The sequence below is a fragment of the Rhinolophus sinicus genome, chromosome 15 (assembly GCF_057876585.1).
Source record: "Rhinolophus sinicus isolate RSI-liver-muscle chromosome 15, RSI-T2T, whole genome shotgun sequence".
Taxonomy (NCBI): Eukaryota; Metazoa; Chordata; class Mammalia; order Chiroptera; family Rhinolophidae; genus Rhinolophus; species Rhinolophus sinicus.
Window position 1 is genome coordinate 16,730,864 of NC_142515.1, and position 22,769 is coordinate 16,753,632.

Consider the following 22,769-nt stretch of genomic DNA (forward strand, 5'->3'; position numbering starts at 1 on the left):
TTCCAGGATGTCAGACCCAAGGCTTATGACGCAGACCTAAGCCGATGGAAGTATGGAGAGCTTCGATAAGCAGCGGCTGTGCTACTGGCCATCTCGAGGCCGAAAGGGTATGGGAGAGAAGGTGGGGACCAGGATGGAGGCTGATGGTGGCCCCACTCCATCCCAGCTCGTGCACAAAGCCCATGAAGACAGAACTCTGGTTCTTTCTACCACAACATCCCAGGAACAGGCCTCCAAAGGCTGTGACTTCCTCCTCCTCCTCCTCATCCACCTCTTCCTCCTTATGAGGAAATCACCTGTTGGGGGTGGGAGCCCAGCTGACCCTTCTGACTCCTGGGAGACTGAGAACTCCTGGAGCCTCTGTGTTGTAATGGGCCAGCGGTCAGGGGCTGGTTCCCTAGCTGAGGACTTGTAGTGGCCGCTGTTGTGGAACTGACCCCAGGCTAGGTTTACTGCCCCGAGCTGGGCAGGCAGGACCCCGGGGAGTGAGCAGTGCAAGGGGACGAGGGCGGGCACATAACCAAAGAAGTTCAAAGTCACAGGCTGAACTGGCCGATGAGGGAGAGCAGACCTCCGACGCTGGTGGGACTGGAGGGTGAGCAGCTTCATGTGGAGACAGTGCGGTCAGAGGAAGGGACGGAGCGGGGGCAGTGAGATCAGTGCTGACACCTACTATGTGCTGGGTGCTAAGCTAAGTAATGTTCCTTTAATCCTCCAAACATCTCTCTGAGGTGGGCATCAAAGTCCCACCCAAACAGGAAAGCCAGGCCCAGGAGTGTCAGGGACGTGCCCAGTTTGCAGCTGAGCGTCTCTGACTTGCACACTGGCCCCCCTGCCGGTTTATCTTCAGACAAACCAGACACATAGGAGGAGAGCCGTGCCTTTGCGGTGTGAGTGCGGCCCAACAGAAACCTTGCGGTCGTTTCGGATGACGCAAACCAAAGCTGCCTCACGTGACTTGTAGATATTTTCATTTATTTGCTTATTTGAACTCAGCCAAGAACTTCAAAGAAGCATCATTCCTGGAGGATGTGCTCATGGTTATGTCGCGGTCTAGCTCCCCCACCTATGAGCAGGAAGGAAATGGGCGGGGCCAGACGCCAAAACATCTGTCCCCCTGTGCATCTGTAAAGGTGGGGAGTGGGGACTCCTGTGACTCATGTGGAGATGGCTTCCCCTGGACCTGGAGGCTGTGGCCCACCCCCCAAGGCCTGAAGCTTGGACCACTAGCCCTGGCCTATAGTTGGGGTGGGAGAAGGTGCAGGCAGGAGATACTTCCAAGGCGGGGAAGGTGTTTTAGTAGCTCGACCTTCACGCAGGGCCAGTGGCTGCATCACATCCCCCAGCTCGTCTTGCTGCTTCAGAAGGAGGCTCCTGCTGGGTGCTGGGCACTCCACCTGTGCCACCTGGTTACTTCTCTTACTTCTTACAAAACATGTAAGCCTTCCCCTGAGGATGAAGAACCAAGGGCTCGGAGTAAGTGGTACTACTTGCTGGACAGGTTGAGAACTGTGTGATTTCAGTGACCTGCTGGCCTAGGTCACACAGCCAGGAAGGTGGGCAATGGTTGCTGGAGTCCAGACCACAGACCAGAGACCTGGCACAGCAGTGGGTTGGGGACCTGAGATCTCAACGGGCCTCAAGGAGCACACCAGGGTCACGCTCCAGTCCTGAGTGTAGCACTTGTGGCTCTTATAAAAGTCTTTGCTTGTTTGAAGCCCAGTTCCTTTCAAGTGTTACTTTTTTCTGTCTCTTCTCTGTTTTTAGGCCTTGGGGGTTGGAGAGGGAGATCAAGGTGAAGATGTGCTATTTTGTACAACCGACTTGCTTGTACGTCATCCAAACACCAAGTTCCGTTCGCAGAGGAAGTGAGAGGTGTCCAATTCGGTCATGCAGAACGCAGCTGGGCTGCGGGAAACAGAGCGCAGTGGCTACTCTGAAGGAGGTGTTGTCCCTGGCCCGGTATGGGGTTGAGTCACAGCAGATGCCACTCCCACGTTAAAAATACCGGGCCATTGTTCCAGGGAATTTGGCCCCTCTTTCAGGTCATTTTCGACCCACTCCCTGGAATTCACAGGAAAGGAAAGGAAAGGAAAGGAAGGGAAGGGAAGGGAAGGGAAGGGAAGGGAAGGGAAGGGAAGGGAAGGGAAGGGAAGGGAAGGGAAGGGAAGGGAAGGGAAACAGGAACTAGAATAGCTAAGCTGCCCAGTGAGAAGAGAGCTGGCCAGTCAGAGCAGCACCTGAGTGTGGGACATCTCCCACCCCCAGGTGCCTGATTGTCACCTCCTGTTGGGTCATCTTAGCCTTGGTTACATTCTAGATCCAAGAACGAAGCCAGGTTGTATGGTATCCAAAGGCTTAACAATTTGGGGCTACTCCTTAATAAAAAGAATACAAAACTATGAAAACAAAGTTAAATACAAAATGAATATTGACTTTGATTGGGGGATCACAGCAGTTTGCTGCTATCCCGTGGATTCAGCTCTCTTTTTTCAGAGATCTCTTCAGGCAGTTGACCAGAAATGTAGACGCGCTTCCTGTTTGTAACCTGGCTTCCCTTCCCTGCCTACATCACTCCCAGCATCTCCTTCCCTCCCTGGCCGAAAGCTCATGGCTCCTCAGCTTTACAGTAAGTGCACCTCTGGGGAGACTTCCAAGCTGACAGTCTAACAATCGTAAAAGCTGTGGGTTCGTAGACATCACCCAGGCCAGGTGTTCCTAGTCCTTTTTGGGGTCCTCATCCACTTTGAGAATTGAATGAAAGCCACCGACCCTCCCCAGAAAAATGCATAATACTCATGTCCACTAAATTTTACGTGCAATTCTGGGATTCTTGGATCCCCTTAAAGCCTACCTATGGATCCCAGGTCAGGACCCTCTGACCTGGTGTGATCCATTTATTTCACAGAGGAGGCAACAAACATCCAGAGGCGTGAGTGACTTGCTCAAGGTCACACAGTCAGTTGGGAGTGGAGTCAGGACTCCAGTCCAGCCCCTGGCTCCCTCCCCTCCAGCACTGTAACAGCCTTGACTTCCGCACTGGACAGAGAGTGGGGTCTCCAGGGAAGGAACCCCCAATTTAGGGGCCCTCAGAAGGTCTTTCTCATGTCTTCTGGTTTCTTTCCTAGACATGTGTTTTTGCCAGTATAGCTCACAGAAGGCAAAGGATGGTATTGAAACACAGGCAGGGTGGGAAAGCCTACAGGCATTAGGTTTAAATGCAATGAGAAACATAAAGGAGAGACAGAGACAGAGAGAAACAGTAAGCAAACAACACACGAATATCCTGAGAAAGAATTTCAGGGCTGCTCTCTTTGGTACCTGGCGACCAGAGCGCTGGGGAAAACCCAGTAAAAATTACATCAGTTTGGTCCCTGCCTGAGCCCTGTCCCCCTCTCATGTCTCTCTCTCCTTTGTACCCAACTTGGGTCGTTGGTGGCCTAAGCCACATGCTCTGCAGGTGTGGTTTCCTCTGCCTGCACAGCTTCCCCCTCCCACAGCCTGCCTCAGCAGCCCACCCACCACAAGGCAGTACAGCTGCCTCGACACTTCCTGTGAGCCCCCAACTAACTTAGGGCTTCTGGTACCTTCCCTCTCAGCACCTGGTTCTTCTCTTGCAGAGCACAGTGTCATTTACATTTCAGCATTTATCTGTTTTGGGTCTGCGTCCCCCACTAGACATTCAGCATTGTGTGAGGAGGGTCTAGGCCCTTGGTACCTCTGGGACCTCTGAATGGCATAGGGAGGCTCTCCATAGTCATTTGCTGATTTAAGTAAATGGTGGCACTTGCTGGTTTGGACCAGCACACCGGGAAACAGGCGCAGAGGTGCTGAGGTACAAGCCAGGCTCTGTGTGTCCTTAAAGTGGGTTCTGGTGCTCCACTCTTTTCTCTAGAGCCTTCCTGTTTGAGTTGTGAGGGTCCCCCAAACCCTCAGCTGGCCAGCTCACCAGCAGTTGTCAGCTGAGGTCCCTGGCAGATAGCGGGAGGTGGACGTCCCCTGAGGGCGGCAGCTCAGAATGATTAAGAATCTTGGGAAGAGTTCCCTTTCCTGCCTTCTGGTCGGCCTCCAGATAATGCAGCTATCTTGAGAAGGCAGCCTGTTATTCATACTCAAGTATTTTTCTCTTTCATTCCATTTAGTTTGGGGTGGAGTGTATTCTTTTTTATTTTTTTTTCACTTTACACCCACGACCCTATGACTGATGCCATTTTGCGATACCTCCCAAGGGCCAGGGAGTCTCCATCAATTCTTCTTTCTTCTTCTCAGTACTGGGCTGGTGGGGTGGGGATGGGAAGGATTTATGTGACAAGAGACGCGCTAAGGTACAACCTGTTTTTCTCCTCCCAGGCTTGTTGCTGGGAAGCAGGGTTTGTGGGTGGAGAGAGCTGATACGACTGTAGACAGTTTCTCTTCCTCCTCCCAACTCCCCAGCAGCTGGGGGTGGAGTGGCAGGAGGCCAGGGACAGGTGAATTCAGCTCTGCAGGTGGGTGCCTGTTCCAGTGAGCCCTGTGTCCTCTTAAACATACTCCAGTAGAATGGCCTCCTTCCTTCCCCCACCTCAGATGACATAATCAGTATGAAATTTTGTGTCTCCTGATAAGATGCCAGATGCTTAATTTTTTTTGCACCAATCACCTTTGCGGGGTGCGGGGCTGAGAAATCACGCACCTTAGGATATTTGGGGACCTGAACCACACTGACTGATGCTGACGGGGCTGGAGCTCCCTTTGCCCATCATTCTCATCCTCTCCGGTCCTGCAGCCTCAGTGGATGTGAGACGTCCTCACGGCCGGTGACTAGTCCTGGGCGTCATGACAGGGCCCCACAGCCTCCCTCCCTCCCTTACTCAGCTGGTGACTCTGTCTCTGATCATTGCTTCATGGCTTTAGCTCTTTGTCCTTGTTCCGGAAAAACCTTTTCATTTGCTCTGTCATAGTTTCCCTAACCTCCCAAGGCCAGTGCACCAAGAGAGTCACCATTCTGCAAATAGTGTTTTCTGCTCCCAGGTAGGGTATGTGGGGCTATCAGGAAAATGCCTGAGCAGAAACACATGCCTCTTAGCATAGCATCGCAGCAGGGCTCCTTGCATTCTTGTTGAATTAATTAATGAATGCACAGGATTCCTAAGGGTGTGAGAAGCCATATGGAGCGGTTCCACAGCCTCTGGCGTGTACTGCTGGCTTTGAACCCTGGCTGTGTAAGCTTGGGCGTGCTACTTGATCTCTGTCCCTATTTCCTCATGTATAAAATGAGGTTAATGATGATAATAATACACAAGAAACAATAGTTGTGTGTAAAATACTGCCTAGCGCATAATAGATACCATATAAGGGTTTGCTATTTAATAAGACTAGAAAGATAGCTACTCCAAGGAATTGAATATTACTTTTAACCAGAAGCTGTGGATTTCCTTATATTGTAGGCATTCACCCTCCAGCCCCACAAGCTCCTCCCACACACGTGGATCCATCTATGGCAGCAATCGGCAAGCTTTTGCTGCTCAGGGTCAAATCGTAAGTATTTTTGACTTAACAGGTCACACAACTTCTGTCACAACTACCCAACTCTCCTGTTGTAGCATGCAAACAGCCATAGACTCTGTGTAAATGAATGAGCAAGGTTGTGTTCTAATAAAACTTCATTTACAAAAACAGGAGGCTGCCCAGATTTAGCCCCCAGACCATAATTTGCCAACCCCTGATCTATTGGGATTCTATTAATAGCATTTTACAAGATTGCTCAAATGCTACCTCTTCTAAGAAACCTGCCTTGATCCATGCTGTGAGATTTCACTTTCCTCTCCCTGGACTTCCAAAACACTGGGGTTGGAGAGAGCTTAGTATCATGGAAAGAATAGGCAGGGATGCTGGGTTTAAACTGCCCTACTGCATGACTTTGAGCAAGACACTTAGTATCTCTGGAGCTTCAGTCTACTCATTTGCAAAACAGGTATGAAATGTTTTGCCTTACTTACCTTGTAGGGTGGGGTGAAGATGAAGTACCCTAATGCAGAGGGATGTGACTTGCAAATTGGAAAGCACTACACAACGGAAGTGGGGCTTCACGGTGTCCCTAGTGCCGAGGGCAAAGCTTGACATTTGGACAGTGTTGCCAGTGGTGGTATTAAGTATAGATTTTTATATCACATAGGTGTGTGTCTATATGTATATTGATCTCCTTGGCCAGATAGACACCTCAAGGGACACAGGGCCAGGAGAGAAAGGACATCATTTCTTGAGGCAGAATGCTTGTCAGCTTGAGATGTAGGTTGGGGTCAGAGTGCAGTGGGTCTAAATTTCCATGACAAGAGTAAGATTTCTAAAGTCATATATGACCAGAAAGCTGTGTTAGTTTCCTGAGGCTGATGCAACAAATTGCCACAAACTTGTTGGCTTAAAGCAAAAGAAATGTATGCACGCACAGTTTTGGAGGTCAGAAGTCTGAAACCAAGGTGTAACCTGCTTCTTGCCTCTTCTAGCTTCTCATGGGTGCTGCCATCCCTTGGCTTATAATCACATCACTCCGATCTTGGATGCCATCTTCACATGGCCTCCTACACTTCTTTGTGTCTTTTCCTCTTCCGTCTCTTTTAAGCATGCTTGTCATTTGATTTAGAACCCACCTGTATATTCCAGGATGATCTTATCTCAAGATCCTTCACTTAATTACATCTGAACATATCTTTTAGGGGCGGTTGTTCAACCCACTACAGTCACTTATTATTTTCATAACATTTCTTTTCCTCTCCTTGTTCCACCTTCTGCCCCCCTCTCCGGCTCAAGCCATTGTCTCTCAGTCTAGTTGTGTAGGACATAGCTCCCTGGCCCATGCTGGTATTATGAGCCTTGCGCTCCGCCCCCTCTCCCTGCTGGGGCAGTTGGTCGCCAGTCACCGGTCATCAGTCAGCCACTCACAGCAGCTCACGGCTGCTCATGCTGGCTGCCGGCCACCAGCCACTCCTGGCAGCACACGGTAGCCCACAGGTAGTCCATGGCAGACCATGGAAGTTCCACTACGACCTCCCAGGAGAGTCATTGTTCACAATCTTAGCTGTAGAGGGTGCAGCTCACTGGCTCATGTGGGAATCGAACCGGTGACCTCGGGTTTAGGAGCATGGCGCTCCAACCACCTGAGCCACCAGGCAGGCCCCACATAACTTTTTATTTAAAGTATTTACTATGTCATTGAATAGTCTTCCAAAAACATTATTTTTCATGGCTAATCATATTCCATATTGTGGGTATATCATAATTAACTCCATTTGTCTTTTCTTGCTAGACATTTAGATTGCTTATGATTTTTCACTGTTACAAGGATACTGTGCATTGGCTTTGGAGTGGGATATTCCTTGGCCAAAGTCTGGCTCTTCCATTTACCAGGGATATGATCATAGTCAAATTTCATCAATTTTTCTGAACCTCAGTTTTCTCATTTGTAAAATGAGGATCATAGTGCGTCTCTCCTGGGAGGCTCATATGAAAGAATATATGTAAAGTGGCCAGCAGAAGAGTGTTTGGTCCATATAAGTATTTAGTAAATTGCAGCCACTCTTGTTTTATTAATATTGATGACATGTGCATTAATTTCCTCAGTATAGATTTATAGAAGTACTATTCCCAAGTCGAGGGATGTGGACGGTTTTAAGGTTCTTGATCTGTATTGTCAAATTGCATTCTAGTGACAGCATTGGCAAGGACATTCAACCTTACACAACCCTCCATCCAACTACTCTCACTGAGCTCTGTTGGCCACCTGAATCAGCGGACAAGAATTTTACAAACACCGTTATGAAACCAGGGTTAAGCTTTGAAGAGCTTGCAGTCCACTTGGGGCAACCAAATTGCATACATGAAACAAGACAAACAATAAAAAAATGGAATTCATTAAATCAGCAAATGTTTATTGAGCACCTACTATGTGCCAGCTACTGTCCTAGATGATAGGTATTATACATAGGCAAACAGCACAGGAATGGTTCTTGCCCTCATACTGCTTGTAATCAAGTGGGTCAGAACAGGGTTGCAGCACTTTATTTCTATAGCAGAGCTCAGGGGGACCGCGTAGATAGGGGAGGCTTCAGGAAGGAAGGTGACCCAGGAATGGACCTTGAAAAAAGAGCAAAAACGAGGAAAAAGAATGCATGGGCTTGCAGGCTTGTGTCTCGCTGTCCCCAGACGTCCTACAGAGGGCAGAAGTGGCAAAGGGCTGGGGATACTGCATCATGTAAGACTCCATCTAGAGCACTGGCCTGGCAGGGAGGTCGTATTTGTTTTGCCTTTCTTTCTGGTTTTTTTTTTTTTTTTTTAAAGAAAACCAGAGACTTATAAATTTTCCTGAGCAGTGAAAGAGCAGTGAAAGGCATTTAGAGAGAGTGGAAAGGTCTGGATGGGGGTCTTCTGGCCTGTAGCCAGAAGGCCAGCCATGCTTGGAGCTGGAAACTTCGTGTCGTTTCACAAACAAGGCATGGCAGTCTGACTTGGCGACAGTGCTTACACTACTAGGCACATGTAGTCCTGAGCCCCTGTCCTGTGCCTTCCTCTACTCACCATCTCTTCCCCATGCCCAACACTGAAACCTCGGCAAGCTCCAAGCTTCTTTGAGTGCTTCCATTGCTTCTAGGGGTCCTTCCAGGTGCATGGACCCTAGTTATCTGGTCCTGGGATGCATTAACCTGGTGCTTTAGTATTAACTGTCCAGGCCGTAAGTGTCCCTGAGCCAGTGACTCTTCCGGGAATTTCTTCTGTTCCACTATGATGTATTCCCCAGGGGAAGGCAAATACCTGATGATTGACCACCGCTGTGTTCCCTTTGGTGATGAGCATGCCTCTCTGATCGGGACAGGGGTGCAGAAGGGGAGGAAGCCTTTTCCTCATTCCTTGCCAAATTACACCAGCATATTCCCATCAGTGGTCCCCTGAGGGGACTATGGAGAGACCCCCCCCAGGTATGCAGAGAATCCTCTGCCATCCCCACTGTGTTAGTTCCGGGTGGTATAATAAATTATCGTAGACTGGGTGACTTCAACAACACGTATTTATTTCTCATAGTTCTGGAAGCTGGAAGTCTGAGATCAGGGACCAGCATGGTTGGATTCTAGCGAGGACCCTCCTCCAGGTTGCAGACAGTCGCCTTCCCCTTGTATCCTCACATGGCAGAAAGACTGAGCTAGTTCTCCGGGGCCTCTTTTATAAGGGCACTAATTTCACTCAGGAGGGCCCCACCCTCATGATTTGATTACTTCCCAAAATCTCCATCTCCTGAAACCATAACATTGGGGGTTAGGATTTCAACATGAATTTGGGAGGGACACAAACATGCAACCCATAACACCAATCATGAGGCCCACTTCTGAGTCACAGCCCCCGTGGGTGGAAGTGAGAGTCTTAGCCTTCACAGAACACAGAAAGAGCCACTTCTCTAATCTCCTTCCATTCCTGTAAATTGGACCTCACACTGCACACACACCCCCCCACCCCAGGCAGTCATGATGATCATCTAGGGACACAGGCAGCTTGCCGAGGCTGCCGCACGGTGACCTATGCTCTGGGGCTTTCCTGGGCTTCGGTGAAGGGGGAAAGAGTGACATCCACTGCACTTGACCTCAGGTGAGTCATCAGAGTTAGACAGGGGCTTGAAAGCCAGCACCTGACCAACTCCCTCATCGTGCAGGGCAGGCTAGTGCTGTGCAGGCCCCCCTGCCAGGGTCAGAACTGGCTCAGCACCCCAAACTCCGGCACCCAGACTCGCCTCTCCATTACTTCAACAGCCCTCTGAAAGTTGGTCTGTCCTTTTCTTTTTTTGAAATTTTTATGAGTTTATTTTAGCCAAACTGACAACATATACTGAGGAACAAGATCTCAAATACTCCATGGTCTGTCCTTCTTGAAGGTAATTTTCACCAGTGGAGGTGGTTTCGATTTGCTATTACTTGGCACATCCCTCTCGTATTTAAAAATAGCAAAGTTCCTGAATGGGTCAGAAAAGTCAATGGATCCCTTTAAACCTCAAACAAAAACAATTTGGGTAAAATCACAAACATTTAGAAAAGCTTGTCCTGGGAAGACTGTTCTCCCTACTCCACTAAATGTAAGTGCTGCCGAGGGCCAGAGTTCAGATGGAAAAAAGAGAAATGGAGAAAGATTTTAGCAAATGGCTTTCATTTCAAGAGGAAATGGAGTAAGGGGTTTAAACAGACGGGGCAAGTTGAGGAAAACTTAGCAGAGGGAGTGCAAAAGGGGACTTTCTGGGGACAAGTCAAAGGGCCCACAGAAGCTGAGTAACTCTCCTGCCTACACATGGTGGACCCTTGGGACAGAGTGGTGAGGGAAAGAATGACGGTGTGACAGCCTCCTGCTCACGGAGGTGCCTTCAGGAAGTCCAGCGCATTCACCAAAGCTGGAATTTATGAATGAACTAGACTTCTCATAGTACCGTCAGATGCTCCACGCCGTGCTACCGTGGGAACTTGGTTCATACTGTCTCCTGAAATTTTCCTCCCTGCCATCTCAGTCTGATGACATCCTAACTATCCTTTCGTTTACTCACTCACTCACTCATCAATATGTAATGAGCACTCAAATTGTGCCAAGAGGTGCAGATACAACTATGAAAAAGGCAGAGTTACTGCCCTCCCTGAGCTCATGTCTAGGAGATGGTAGAGGTCAGGGGCTGGGGGAGACATCAGTTAATAGTTAATTTCACAGGTGATTATTACAAGACAGGTAAGTGCTATGCAGCAGAAGTGCAGGGTGTTCTGAGCATGTCAGGGAGCCAGCCTGGCCTGCCTGGGCCTCAGGAAGGGCTTTCTTCGGGAAGTGACATTTGGTGGAAATCTGGAGGCGGAGTGTGAATTAACTAGGAGGAGGCAGAGGGCCTGGCAGGAAGAGGGACCAGAACAGTGCAGACTCTGAGGCGGATGGCTTGTTTCAGGACATCAAAGGCAGACGTGAGGCAGGGGGCCCAGTGGGGCTGGTGAGGCTGTGGGGCATGGGAGGGGGCAGACACTCAAGGCTGTCATTCCTTGAGGCTGTTGACTTCAGAGAAGGAGAAAGGGGGGAGAGAATTAAGGTGATAAAAGTGAAGGGCTAATAGTCACCCACCCACTGAAGGTCAGAGTCAGATAAGGCATAATGGAGCCGGCCTGTGAAAGCAACTGGGACCGGTGGGGCCTGTGGCAAATTAAAGGGTAAACATTCTGTACCCACAGGTATTTAAATTTGAAATATGTGAAAACTTGTTACTGATCAAACAAAGCAAAATCTGAGGGTGGACACAGTTTTGGGTACTTGTTTGTAGGGGAACTTGTTGCCTGGAAACAAAACACGAGGAGGAAGGAGTTGGGAACTGCTTGACCATAAGCCAGGAAAAGAGCCGACAGCCCCTCTGATCCTGTTTCCTCCCGAGGCTGTCAGATCATCTGTTCTCCACCCAAGCCCCTGATGGCGCCCTCCAGCCTGCCTGCTGGGACTCACCTGTCCCCAGAGTCACCCCAGTCTCTCCAAAAGTAGAGTGGAGGGCAGGATGGTAACTGCTGACCTACCTGAGGGGTGAGATGGGAAAAGGGCCCTGAGTAGCCATCCTTAGCTCAGGAGGGCCTGTTCCCTGGTTGCGAGCCCTGCTGTGTCCCCTGTGCTCAGTGAGACTGGCAAGCTCCTATGATAGGAAGATTTGAGGGTGGGGTGGAGTTGGGAAAATAATCAGAAAAAAGATACAGAGAGGACTTGAAACAGATGCATAGGCTGAGGAAACAAAACTAAAGAATGAGCACATTCGTCATTTATTTCAGCGTTGACGTCCTAGGACAATTTTGAGTCATTTGCATCCCGTAATTGGCTATTTCAAAACTTAAAGTTGGGGGAGCTCCTTATTTGGGGACCTCCTCTACTTTCCCTTTGTGACAGTGAAAGCATGGCTGAGCTTACCTTAAAAGCAACCACATGTTGGATTAAAAAACAAAGGTTGCTTTTTTCCTCTTTGCCCTGGTTTGAATGTCCTTACCTATATTGTGGGGTTTCCTGCACCTGCTCTCCTCTCAGATGTACAGAGGGAGGAAGCTCAGCCTTCATGTGTTTGCTTTCCTTGCTATTCTGATTAAGAACTAAATTCATTTTGCTAGCCCTTTGGAGGGCAAACCTCTTTATGTGACAGGAAGAAGAGTTTTCTTCCTGTCTCATAAAGGAAGAAACAATTTCAAAGGCCACTTCAATATATAAACATTTCTCTTGGCCACAAACATGCATCGAATTGCTTGTTTCTACCAGTCCCTAAAACAGAACGCGGAGATATTCGAAGGGAGCTCACCTGTCTGAGCCAGAATTTTGAAATGACAGGCGCGTGAATGGCAAGTCCCCAAATGCAGTGAAAACCTGGGACTTCGTGATGGTCCCATGTCCATTTCACTTACTGCCAGCAAAGCACTGGGTTTATGTTCAGAAATCTACTCTTTTCCTCTCAGTCCACAGGATTCCAGTGGAGATGACTTTGCCTTCAGTCTCAGAAAATGTTGGGACAGGCAGAGAACCATTTTCTCTGGCTGGTTCAGAGATAGCCACCTGACCAAAGACTGGCCAATCAGGGTCAAGGAGATTCATTTTGGGATTTTGGTTTTGGCTACTAGGGAAGAAGATTCTTTCCCTTTCCTGCTGTACGAGAGCCTGAGGGGACATGAAGCTTGGGCTGCTATGGCCAAGTTGCCCTCACAATGGGAAGACTGATGAGAATGAAGCTAAGACAGCACCCACACCCCCATCCGCAGATTTGCTTTCTGTGGTTTCAATTACCCTGTCAACCGTGGTCCGAAAATATTAAGTGGAAAACTCCAGCAATAAACAATTCAAAAGTTTTAAATTGCTGGCCGTTCTGGGTAGCATGATGCACTATTACACTGTCCCCCTCCCTCCAGCGGGGACGTGACTCATCCCTCTGTCCAGTGGATCCACACTGTACAGACTCCCCACCCATGAGTCACTTAGCAGCCATCTTTGTTATCAGAGAGAGACTACAGTCATATAACTTTTATTACAGCGCATTGTTATAATTGTTCTACTTTACTATTGTTGTTCATCTCTTACTGTGCCTAATTTATAAACTTTACCATAGTAGGAATGTGTAGGAAAAAAGCAGTATATATAGGGTTCAGTACTCTCTATGGTTTCAAGCATCCACTGGGGGTCTTGGAACATATTGCCCACAGATACGGGGCGGGGGGGGAACAACTGTACATCAGAAGAGGGGGCCAAGATAGAGAAACTGAGTCCTGGGGACATCATTGGAGCATTTGAATGTAGCAGTGCCTAAGTCAGCCTCCTACCCCATGAACTTCTACACGAGACAATGAATGTCCAGTTTTTCCCTCAGTCAGTCCGAATTAGGAGTTCTCAATCTTCTGGGCACCTTCTGACCAAACATAAAGCAATGTGGCTAGTTCTAGTACATGCTTCCAGTAGAATCTGCCCCATTGGTTTTTAGTCACACCTTGTTATATCTGTATAATGTTTTCAACTTCTTAAAGCACCTTGACCAACATGTTATTGTATTTCATGCAGCCCATTCTTAGTTTTTCCATCTCACCTCTAGGTGGTAAGTGGTCCTCCCAAGGGGACGTGGTGGGAGACAGAAAAGCCCTGGTTCCCCAGCAGGCCCGCAGAAGACCCCTCACTTCCCACATCCTCTTTCCTTGAAATAAAAAGTTAAGCATTTTAAGAACTACTCAAGGAAACTCGGTCTGGAGAAGGGCATGGAAACACAGAGGTTCTTATTCACAGCAGCCTCATCTGTAATAGACACAAATTAGGAAAACTTCCCAGTGTCCAGCCATTGGAACCTCTGCATAGTGGAGTCGTATGAAGCCTTAAACAAAGCAGAGCTACATGTGCAATTGCCAAGAAACGCCAAGTGAAAAGGCCTGGTGTCGGAGGCAATTGTTTGAGGATTTCAAAAAGAGCAAAGCTAACGACACACGTGATCGTACACACGCACAGACAGTCTCTGGCAGAAACTGGTGAGTGTTGCCTCTGGGTAAGGGGCTGGGTGGCCGGAGACAGGGATGAGAGCGACAGACTCTTTCTTCACCATGTGCCCCCCTTTTCACTTTTTAATTTTGTACAGTGTACATGTTTGACCAATGTTATATTTTTAAATTAGATTGACTAATTACAAAATAGAAATACAACTAACTCACCACTATAAAAATATACCCACTTCAACGTAAAGCCACCACAGGGCTGAGCTGATTTGTGACTTGGATCCTTCCAGAAGCTTATTTTACCTGGATGCTGATGGGGGTGGGGTGAGGTGGAGTGGCGGGGGCAGATTGGGAGTCAACTCTGAGGGTTCCTAGAAGGAAAAAGCCACAAGGGCTATTGGAGAAATTAGGCAAAATTTTAAATGAAATCTTTGTGTGGGCAGGGGGGAGGTGGCTGAAAGACATGGTTAAGGGGCTGCAGGGGCCTGCAGCTGGGAAAGAAAAGAGGCAGCCAGTTATTTTCTGGAGGAAAAGCAAGGTCCTTGGTACTCTGCACATTATTCCATGTCTTAACGTTTTCATTGTGTGCCTCCCACCCAGGTATGAATCTGCGCTATGTCTGCAGAACCCAGGGCCTTGGCTGCCTCCTTCACCAAGGCTTCTGGGGGACCTTACTTTGACAACGGGTATATGGTTTGAAATCTTATGGGGGAAAAAGCCATTTTAAAATGCACTGAACTCAAGGGGAGTGAACACAGGAATGCAGGACGTAACAACTGAAGCATCTTATGGGCCCAACACCATCCCACAGCCAGGAACAGCAGCAGGAGCCAGAGAAACACTTTCAGAAGGGCAGGCACCCAGCTTGGGAGGAGCAGGAGGCCTGTACGACTCCCCCTGAACAAGTACCTATGCTTCAAGAGCCAGCTTATTGAGGGCCAAATGCTTTTTAAATGCAGTGACAGCAACAACACAGCAATGACAAGGGCAGCCCAGGACCCTCTCACCCAAGACCCTTTCAGGGACCCTCTCACACCCACGCAATGTCTGGGCACCCAGCAGGGGAAGGCTCTGCACACAGGAATAACTACGGCATTAGGACATCACTGAATTTATCGGAGAGTCTGACCCTGAAATGTCCTGCAAGTCCAGTGGGGAAACCAGATTGATGGAGGGTGGAGTTGGTGAGCTTCGTCAGTGTCTTTGTCTGAAGCTGTGTCTAGATGGCCTTCTTTGCGATTTACTATTCCATAGTGTGAACAGCACACCATCTATTTATCTAGGGCACGGCTGGTGGTCATTTGGCTTGTTTTCACTTTGCAGCTATCACACATCATACTGCTTTCGTCACTGGGTTTGTGCACATGTTCTCGTTGGTTCCTAGGACTAGGTCTCGGGTGGAATTTCTGCTCAGGGGTCTGGCTTGATGTTCAGCTTTAGAAGATGTGGTCAAAGAGTGTTCCAAAGGCTTTGTGGTTTATGCTCCCACCAGAGTGCTCAGTGTCCTCACCAACACTGGGAATTGTGGGGCGGCCTAGTTTTGGGAGATCTGGTGACTCTGTGGCTTTTGTTGTGATTTTACTGTTCTTTTCCATGGGGATAAAAAATTTGCTCGGCGAGTACTCAATCGAGCATTAGGATTTGCCACGTAAAGTGTTGGTTCACGTTTTTTGCCCATTTTCGTTTGAATTGATTCTTATAATTCCTTTATAATTAATGTGCTGCAAACATCTTTTTCTCCATTCTGTGGCTTTGTTTTTCATCCTTTGTGTGTCTTTTCATGAATAGAATTTATTGGGTTTTGATGTTGTTTATTGCATTGCTTCTCAAACTATGTGTGGGTGATGGACCAGTTTTTATTTTCCCCATTTCCATCAGTGCCACACTGAAGTTTCAAAATAAGATTATTAATGTAAATTTAAAACTTTTAAAGTACTAAGACAACTACTTAAAAAAATTTTTTTTATAAGGGTTTGAGTCAAAACTGACGACATATGCTGAGGAACAAGCTCTCAAATGCTCCCAAGATAATTATGAAGGAAATCTTGCTGAAGCCTTCTCTGTGACTTTGACTTTTAATTCTTTATTAGGTTTTCTTCAAGTGAAGCACCTGTATTGAGCCAGACACATTTAGACATGTGACAGATGCTGTAGAATCTAAAACGGAGAGATTAAAGATATCACACTGGCCTGGAATGCTGAAAATGGAGCATAGCAGGAAAACAAGAATCGAGCTACCAGACATGAAACAGAGGAACACACTCAAAAACTAGTGTAATGACAAAATGTCCTGAAGCAGAAAAGTCTGAAAACAACCTGATTAAGAATGGAATATATTCTTCCCTAGCATATTTCTTGCCATATGAATGGTCTACCGGAATCAAAAACAGGGAACACAGTGATCTTACTCATTTACATGCCATCACCTAGAATGCTCTATATGGGTTTCTCATTTTGAGGAAGAGCTCTGCTAGCGTCAGAGTCTGGAAATGAAAGCAAATTAATTTTAGATGTGGCGAGATCATCTATTCCACTTGTTAATGCGATTCTTCATTAAAGTTTTGGTTTCATATCATCCAACATCAATTAACCTGCCCAGATGATATCTGGAGTATTCTCTAAACAACCAAGCTTTAGGGGAGTAAACTCAGTGTGGGCCTATTTTAAACAGGTCTCCTTGAAAGGCCATAGTGCACATTCGCTTTTTGTTGAGTTCATTTCTACATGGGTCACTCTTCTGGGCCAACTTTTCCATACTGGAGATAAAGACAGAGACAGAAAGGCAGAGATATTGAAAAAGACAGTGCCCTATGCCAGTTGTGTCTTCATGTGCAAGAATTACCTGCTCATTTTTCCTGATCCCCTTTCCACTCGACTCTGATCTGGCAGATAAATGGCATAAAATTATAATTGAAAGTGGTGAATCTTTCCTGACTCAGGTCAGTTTTCCACATGCCGGGCAATAATGGCAAAGGAATGGGAAGTATCTCATAGTCCATTGGCATCACGCGTGTTCAGTTTGTGCACAAATGTGGACTGTGTGTGTTTATTGCCCATGTGCATTTGCTGCGTAGTGTGTTGAGTATGTGTGTGCACTGAATGTGTGTATCTGTTGAGTATACTCATGTATTGACTATATGTTTGAGGGTGTTTGTATGTGTGTTGCGTGTCTGTGTATTAAATGTCTGAGTGCTGAGTGTGTGTTAAGTGTGTGGATATATTGAGTGTGTGTGTGCCTGCAGGTGTGCTGTGGTAGGGATGTGTGTGGCCAGGACGATAAAAACATCCCCCCTTTGGATCACATGTGCTGCAGCAGGAACCCAAAGGGCTGCTCCCAGAGTCCACTTTCCTTTGTGTGGTGTGCAGCTTGGCACACGTGAAAGAGCAGAGAGCAGCTATTTGTTTGGGAGGGATCCCTTGGAGTGATCTGGAAAGGCGGACTGGACAGCAGGGCTGGGCTCTGTCCCCAACCCACGCTGTGATCTCATGGTAGGTATCTGTTTAGTCATCTCTTTCTTCCCTGAGACGCACAGTCCACTTTTGTTCTCTTTTAAGTGAAAAACTAAACCTTAATTATCCAGAGAGTATGATTGGATGGGGCACAATTCAATCGGAAAGTGGGGGGGTGAGGGCAAATTCACCAGCAAGACATCGGCTCAAAGGCTCTTGGCCAGTTACTGATGTAACGGGTCTAAGACCCTCAACTAGATGGGAAGCTCCTCAGCCTTGGGATTTTCCTTCACGTCCCCACCCAGCCCCCTTCCCACTTGGCACCACTAAGCTCTTAATAATAACAATGATAACAGCGAACACTGGGCACCTGCTCTGTGCCAAGCTCCACTCTAGTCCACAAGGTGCCACGTGATCCGGCCCCTGCAGAGCTCATCCTTCTCGGCTCATACTGTTCCCCCCTGTGCTCCGGCCACACCAGCTTTTTTTTTTTCTGTTTCCTGACCCCACTGAGCATGTTCCCATCTCAGGGCCTTTGCGCTTACAGTTCCCTCTGTCTAGAAGGCTCTCCTTCCAACTCTCAGCATGGTCCACTCTGTCAAATACTGCTGAAAGGCCAACTGAGTTCAGAATAGAGCCGTAACCACCGAACTGGGGCAATGCAGACATTATCGGTCATCTTGACGGGGTGCTCTCAGTGGCTTGGGAACAACAGGAGCCCAACTGCAGAGCACAAAGGAAACGTAGGGCGAATACACAGAGACAGTAATTACAGAAACTTTTCCATGAGGGGAAGCAGAAAAATAAGGTGATGGCAGGAGAGAGACGTGGGGTCAAAGAGGGGTTTTGTTTGTTTCCTTTTAAGGCAAGAGATAAGAAAGCTGGTCTCTGGATGGATGGAAATGACACAGGCCTCTGGCACAGGGCCCAGATACAGGGGAGAGAGGGCATAATTTCTGGGAAAAGATATTTTGGAGAGGAACAAAGTGAAAACGGGGTCTGATAGGAAAACAGTCGGTTGCCAGGCAATGTTGAATTTCCTCAATAAATTTAATGTTCACAAAATCCTGTGAGGTAGAGGTTATCATTCTTACTATTTTATAGATGAGGAACCTAAGGGCCAGAGAGGTAAAGTAACTTGTCCAAGATCACGCTGCAGGCAAGTGGAGGAGTTGGGATTTGAAGGCAGATTCTGACTTGTGGTTTAATTACAGGATCCAAGTGCAAGATTATGAAGGGTGAAAAGTCAACTCTTTTAAGTCAGAAAAAAGCCCAAGAGTATTAGAGCTACATCTAGAATCCCAGGTTTGCAATTCAGGTGCTAGAGAACTGGAATAGCTCCAGTGGTCTATAAATAGGAACATTTTAAAATTTTTGTTTAGCGAGTTGCCAAAAAAATGTTATCTGTTGGCAGTGTTGTTTCTCAATTGGGAGGTGGATGTTTGCTTTGAGACACGTTTTCTGTTTTGTGTGCTTTTCTCTGTGTGTGTTACATTTCACAACGAAAGGTTTAGAAATAAACCTGAACTGCCTTATTGATGGTGGATGATATGTGACCATCTTCCCTCAAAATGTGGGCCGACTTCGTAGTTCCCAAACATGACCAGTCATCAGAACCACCTGGGGGGACTTCTAAAATGAGGAGTCTCACCCAAGTCCAGGGACTCAGAATTCCCAGAAGTTGTGTCATCAGAAAGCCCCCTATGACTCTAATGATCAGCCCACATCGGGAACTGCAGACCTCAAGCACGCCAAGTCCGTTAAAAATCAATGTTTTCTGCCATGCTGCTTCCTAGGCCTTTGAGATGCTCAAAATATGACTCATGCCAGACAGAAGGCTGGTTAATTCAACAATGCTGTGCGTTCTGCCCTACACCCTATCCTTTACCTTCCTTCTGATCTTTCCATTGCTTTGTACCATGGAAATAAGAAAACATATGCAAGTACAACGTGTTGTAAGAAAACGCCTTCAGCTTAAACACCAAACGATCATAAAAATGATCTCATCTCTCCCCTCTCTTTAGCATTCCTCTCTCTTGACACCTCCCGGGGAAAGACCCCATGCCATCCTGAGAAGAGACCTCTGAGAGAGGTCAGGGCCATGGGTGGATCTCTGAGGCAGGTCAGGGACATTTACACTTAAGTGGGAACCGACCAGCCTCCTATCTGAAGGGAACATAGTGGCAGTTAGGTGCTACACTTGCTGAGAAGGCCACAGCCGTGTGCTGGTCAGGGAAGGAGAAGTTGTCCACACTCGTTTTTAATTTAGAGCCAGTTGAGAAACCAGAGTGACCATGGCCACTCCTGGAAGGGAAGGGCAGAGAAGCTCAGATGGAGGCTGATGTCTTAGGAGAACGCGAGCGCTGAGGTGGCCAGAACCCGCCATTGTTCATGATCCAACCTCCCGGAGGCCCTAAAGAAGCCAGCTTTGAGAGTATCACTTTCCCTCATTGTCTAGCCTAGAAAGAACACAATCGAAACACAGTTCCAGTTGCCACCCTTCCCCAGCAGGAAAGAAGAATGGAGCACGAGTGCAGGACTTGCTTTGCAATTTGAGTCTCAGGAATGCCTAAGAAACAGCAGCGCCTTCCAAGTAAAGATGCTCTATTGAAACTTGACTCACCCGTGGCAGTTTATTGTGTTTCCCCCCTCTCCTTCCTTGTGACACAGAGGAGTGAGGTGAGTAATACTTTTGCAGTGAGAGAAAAATAGATCCCCAAATGCCTTCCATTATGCTAAAAGCCTGTGTCACCAGCTGTGGCAGCAGGGGGTGTGGCCACATCTATTACTAGAGAAGAGTCAGAACTTCTGACTCCCTCTTCAGGGCTATTTGTGGGTCTAAAAGCGCAACAAGCAGGAACTAGGAACTGATAAGCACAGAGAAGTCTACAAGTCCCGCTGGGGGTCTTGTGAGAGCCACAGGGGTCAAGAGCCCTTGCATGCGGGAGTCCCCAAGGCCACACAAAAGGAAAACAGTCGATCACTTTCTGCAGCCTGACACTGCCCTGCCCCTTTGCCACAGGCCTAAGAACTGCCTCTTCTTCCCCAGAGTTAAAATAGCTAATATTTACTGAGCACTGTTACATGTCAGGCACCGCGCAAAGCATTTTGCACAGGTTATGTGAGCTAATTCGTGCGCACACACACACACACACACACCCGGAGGTGGGTACTAACAGTATTTCCTTTAACAGATAAGGAAACTAAGGCTCAGGAAATTTTAGTACCTGCCCCCGAGTTACCTGGCTAATGCAAGACACAGACCCAGGTCGTCTTCAGAAGAGAGTCCTAAACAAACAGCTATATTATATTGTCTGCTTGGCAGATAACATGAGAACTGGAGGAAACAAGAGAGTATAGGGGGAAAGTTCTGTTGCTTCATTTAGTTGTTTCATAGACTCTCCAGGTCTTATCTTAGAGGTAGGAATACTGATCAATGGTCCCAGATGCCCTAGGAGCATTTTTCGTCACCAAAGGCTTTGTAAAAGCAGGACAGGGGGATGTGGTCATTGCCAGAGCCAGAGGCTTGCTAATAAGGCAACAGCAGGTACAAGTCACATGTAATTATGTGAACCTCCTTTCTCCCTTACAAAAACGTAAAAGAAAATTGAAAAGCCTCCATCTTCCCCTATGCAGTTTGTAAAATCTATATATTAAGTTCCAATATATCAGAAACATATTTTCCCCTCCTGGAATTGATCACATTATGCTCCTACCCAGCTGGAACAATGCGAGGAAGAAAAATGTTTGTCTCAATGGCATTTTCTTATTCAGCTAATTGATTTTTTAAAATAACAATAATGCTTGAACATCCAGCTGCCTAATTACTAGCAGCTTTTTATTTGCACTACCATTAACTTCACAGCTGCTTTGCCGGTGACAAGTGGCACCACAGAGACATCAGCTGCAACTGTTTCTGAAAGAAGGGACATGAAAAAGGCCTGAGCCCCCTCTGCCAAGGTCAGTGAGGGCTTCAGGCTGATTTAGCAGCACAGTACCTGACTTCAAATGGAGGAAACTGCATGTGGAAAACCATGTTGGGTAGATGGGATCTTGGAGGGGCACCTGGCTCAATTCTCTCCATTTACAGATAAAGGGGATTGAGGTCCAGAGAGGTTAAGTGCCTTGCCTACGATCACACAGCTACCGTGTTCCCAAAAATAAGACCTAGCCCGACAATCAGCTCTAATCCATCTTTTGGAGCAAAAATTAATATAAGACCTGGTATTCTATTACCTGATATTATATTATATTATACTTGGTATATTATATACCTGTTATTATAGTATATATTATATATTATATTATACAAGACCCGGTCTTATTTTACTATAAGTATATAATATATACTTTTTTTATAAGTATATATTATATATATATAATTTTTATATACATAATATATATATATATATATATATATATATATATATATATATATATATATATAAAATTCATATGAGACCCGGTCTTACAGTAAAATAAGACCGGGTCTCATATTAATTGTTGCTCCAAAAGACACATTAGAGCCCACTGTCCGGCTAGGTCTTATTCTCAGGGAAACACGGTGGTCACCTCCAGCACTGGAACTGAAGCCCAGGCCTCCTGATTCCTTAGCTATTTTTTTAATTTAAATTGAAGCCTACATACTGAAAAGTGTACACATCATACTCGTAAGTGTACACTTGAATTATCTTTGCATGAACTCAACTAGGCGACCACTACCCAGGTCAAGAAATGGACCATCTCTAGCGGCCCAGAGGCTCCCAGTCCCCTCCTTCCATTCACCACAAACCCTCCCCTCATCAAAGGTCATCACGATCCTGACTTCTAACACAACCATTACTTTGGCTCAGCCCGTGTTCTTTCAATGAAGAGCCATTTTATGTGACGTTTAGGTATTTGGACCTAAAAGGCAAACCTTCTGTTTCCTTGGAGTATATTAGGCAAAGTAGATCCCAGAGGGAAACCCCATGCCCATGACAGAGTATGGGGTCTCGCGTGGGAGGGCTGCAAATGTTTGGGAACCAGACAGAGGTGATGGTTGCACAGCATTGTGAATGCACTGAAGGCCACTTAATTATTCACTTTAAAATGATCACTTTTGTTACGTGAGTTCACCTCAATTAAAAAACTCATCACTTAAGACATGTGCATTTCATTGTACATAAATTTAAACTAAAAAGAAACTGTAAAAATATTCAATTAAAAAAAACCTTAAAAATAAATAAATAGCATATCCCTGACAAGGGCTCATCAATACCTTCCACACGTCCAGCCCTGCAGGACCTGGCCAGCAAGCCTCACATTGCCACCTGGGGGTTTTCCTCTGGCTCTCTTCTCATTGCACTGCCA

The 22,769-nt window shown here is 47.0% G+C and overlaps 1 long non-coding RNA gene across 2 annotated transcripts; it reads left to right on the forward strand.

Annotated features, from left to right (window-relative positions):
• Positions 1 to 1,051: 1,051 nt before the first annotated feature.
• LOC148755162 (uncharacterized) lies at positions 1,052 to 19,715 on the forward strand. 2 transcript variants are annotated; one of them, XR_016018881.1, is made up of 5 exons: positions 1,052 to 1,476; positions 5,427 to 5,517; positions 9,483 to 9,609; positions 11,300 to 11,550; positions 12,459 to 19,715. It is a non-coding gene; the product is annotated as an uncharacterized LOC148755162 (long non-coding RNA). The 2 variants fall into 2 exon arrangements; XR_016018882.1 differs by lacking the exon at positions 1,052 to 1,476 and adding an exon at positions 2,196 to 2,629.
• The last annotated feature ends 3,054 nt before the right edge of the window (positions 19,716 to 22,769 follow it).